This window comes from Asparagus officinalis, chromosome 4, assembly GCF_001876935.1.
Source record: "Asparagus officinalis chromosome 4, Aspof.V1, whole genome shotgun sequence".
In the NCBI taxonomy this organism is placed as follows: Eukaryota; Viridiplantae; Streptophyta; class Magnoliopsida; order Asparagales; family Asparagaceae; genus Asparagus; species Asparagus officinalis.
Genome location: NC_033797.1, coordinates 79,966,506 through 79,970,158, shown reverse-complemented (window position 1 = coordinate 79,970,158; position 3,653 = coordinate 79,966,506). Strand labels below are relative to the sequence as shown.

General features: G+C 39.5%; 1 long non-coding RNA gene across 1 annotated transcript; it reads left to right on the top strand.

Annotated features, from left to right (window-relative positions):
• LOC109836030 lies at positions 411–2,145 on the top strand. The gene is made up of 3 exons (XR_002245789.1): positions 411–577; positions 681–799; positions 1,690–2,145. It is a non-coding gene; the product is annotated as an uncharacterized LOC109836030 (long non-coding RNA).

Below are 3,653 nucleotides of genomic sequence, written 5' to 3'. Positions count from 1 at the left end.
GTAGGGGGTTATTTGAAAAAAAACCCCAGAGATTACAGCTGTAAACCCAGCTCCCCAGACTTCATCGATTTCTCTGCAAGCCATCGCTCACCCCCCCTTCGAAATCGACCAAATCCACCCCTCGATTTCGCTCAGGCCATCGCTCAGGCCAACCCACCGCCTCTCCCCAAATCCTCCCTCTCTGCCTCTCCCCCTTCGATTTCGCTCAGGCCATCGCTCAGGCCAACCCACCGCCTCTCCCCAAATCCTCCCTCTCTGCCTCTCCCCCTTCGATTTCGCTCAGGCCATCGCTCAAGCCAACCCACCGCCTCTCCCCAAATCCTCCCTCTCCGCCTCTCCCCCTTCGATTTCGCTCAGGCCATCGCTCAGGCCAACCCACCGCCTCTCCCCAAATCTCCGCCTCTCCCCAGAAACCCCCCCCCCTTCGAAATCGACCCCAGATCTCTCACCAAATCGACCCCAGATTTCGCTCAGGCCAACCCACCGCCGCCGCTCGGACTGAGAAATCGGCGACCGCCGCCGCACGTTTCATCTCGTGAGGCCAACCCCGACTCCCCCTTTCGATCTCTCTTGACAGGTAAAATTTCAAATTCTCCTCTCTCGACCGCCCTCCTTTCTTCTTACTGTAATGTTCTGTAAATTCTAACATTTACTGTTAAATTTTGAAATATTTGTTCTAGGGTTTAATCGAGACAGAAAGGTGGGGTAAGGGTGTTGGGATCTACCTTCTGTACTTGACGCCGGCATTGAGTTTGACAGCGGCGATCATCCATCCTCACCGCAGCCCTCTTTGATTTAGGTAATGTCCTAAATTTTGAGAATTTGATTCAAATATTGAGAATTTGTGCTGAAAGTATGTGTATCGTGGCGGTGGGAATTGCCTTTATTTTTTTACAGTTCATATTTCTTTGATTTTCAGAACCATGAAGCAATGTCACTCTTTCTCGTTCTGTAGATATTTACCATTTTAGAATAAAATTAAATATTTTGCTAATAGATATACTCACTACAGTAATGGGGTAATGCAGTAATGTATATGCTAAAATCTCGATGTTTCTTAAGCAAATAACGACACTCTTAAAAACAGCATGTTTATATAATCTCGATGGTAATTTTGGTAAAATATAGAACTGGATCTAGACAGTGAGACGGACATGAGATGGTTAATTGCATTACAGAGAACAAAAGTTGGCATTATAGAGAAATAAAACATGTTACAAACTTCTTATTCAAGGAACTTTTGAATGTTCCATCAGTGTAGCTGATATGAAGTCAGGTTGCCTGAGATCTCCCAATACCCTAAAGGGTCTTAGCAAATGACAAAGATATAACTTCATGCAGATCAACATCCAAACATGAAAAGGAAGCGAGTGCCTAACGTCGGTAAGGCGTGCTTTTAATGCTCAGTTTTGGGCTTACCAGTATTGTGCTTTAATTTTACCAGGTTTAATTAAAGCAAATTCATAAAGTATATGCTACTGCATGTTTGCAAATTATATGACAAAAAACACAATTACATCTTGTGATTGTAGCTATTTCCAGAGTCATGCAAAATCAAATGGATGTGATTTTATTCTTCCCTCAGTGGTAGCAATTACTTCTCGAATTTGGACTTATAATTTCTCTTAATTCCACAAAGAAATTAAGAGAGTTTTTACTGTGATTTTGCTTCAAACCATAATTTTTTAGGTGGTCCATGGCAAGAAAGAGTTTTTACATTGTGAAGAGAGGTCGCCGATGTGGAATTTATAATAATTGGGAGGACTGTAAAATGCAAGTTGATAAATTCCCAAATGCCGCATATAAAGGGTATGCAACGTACGAAGAGGCTTTGGTTGAATGGGATAAGCACGGCATCGCTTGTGATTCAGCATCCAGTACAGGGCATGTCCAAACACCTTTTTTGTCCCGACACCTGATTCTGCATCGAGCTCAAGAACTACTATTTCCCCATCTATGCTTTTGCATTAGGTTCAGTGTTTACAATATTAGTGTTTGTAATATGTATCGTTGTCGTATTTATTTTTTTCTCTCTTGCAAAAAATATGTGATTGTAAGAACTTATGTATCGAGTAACTTATGTGATTGTGAGATTGTGAGAACTTATGTATCTTGTGAGAACTTATGTGATTGTGAGAACTTATGTCATGTTTGATAGAAACTTATGTATCTTGTGATTGTGAGATTGTGAGAACTTATGTATCTTGTGAGAACTTATGTGATTGTGAGAACTTATGTCATGTTTGATAGAAACTTATGTATCTTGTGATTGTGAGATTGTGAGAACTTATGTATCTTGTGGGATGTTTTATTACTTTGGCTTCTTTCTAACCCTGCTATGGATGTGCTATGCCTTCTTTCTATATTAGTGATTGTGAGAAATTATGTCATGTTTGATAGAAAGCTTTGCTTGTTCACCTAGGCTCTACTGGAGTTCTAGAAAAAACCCACCATCATTCTCTCTGGGAGGATTTATTGTCCTATGCTGGTCTTATACTTGACAATTTTCTGCTCCCTCAGTTTATTCTCAACAAGTTTCTGAATTGAAACAACTTTCACGCCTCGAATTACATCAGAATAGATTTGTGGGTTCAATTCCAGATTCTATCTCTAATCTTCAATCACTCTCTTACCTTGATCTCCATGGGAACTTGCTGAATGGTTCAATACCGAAATCCTTAGGGGATTTAATAGGACTGTTTTCATTAGATCTCTCCAACAATCTCCTAAGTGGTTCTATCCCTAGGCCTGTGATAGCAAATATGAAGAATTTGCAGTTATATCTCAATCTATCAAATAATCTTTTAACGGGTTCTATTCCAGATGAGATTGGGGGATTGGAAATGATTCAAGCTATTGATCTGTCAAACAATAATCTTTCAGGAAGTATTCCTTCAGCTATCAAAGGTTGCAGGAATCTGCATTCACTTGATTTCTCAGTAAACAGGCTTTCAGGTCAACTACCAGCTAGCATTTTCCCTCAGCTTGACTTGCTTACAAGCTTAAATTTATCAAACAATAAGTTAACTGGTTCAATTCCCCAAAGCTTAGCTGCCCTTACTAGTCTAAGGCAGCTTGATCTCTCTTTCAATCAGTTTGAAGGTCGAGTACCAGATGGAGGTGTGTTTAGATACTTGAATCATTCTAGTTTGCAAGGAAATCCTTCTCTTTGTGGCTCAAAACAAGATATCCCCCTAAAATGAAGAAAACGAATAAAAGCAAAATAAATAACACTTCCAACACTATCCATATACAAACTCCTGCCCCTCTGCTGCTGAAACTTCTTCATATTTTAACGGTCCAAATAGCTATGTTACATGCAATATTCTAGCAATTACAAACCAATATCACCTACTTTACAAAAAAATCGACACATTTCTTGCAAGCTCCACTCTATTTGATGGGGCTTCTTCCTATACCTATGAATTCCATTGAACTACAAATCATATCACAATACAATTCACATACATCAGCATAAATGAAAGTTACTACAAGAACTGCATAAATGAAAGTTACTACAAGAACTGCATAAATGAAAGTTACTACAAGAAGCCATAGAATTAAAACTTACAAACTTCACAATACAATTCACATACATCAGCAGCTACAAGACAATCAGTCTTAACACAATCAGTCTTAACACAATCAGTCTT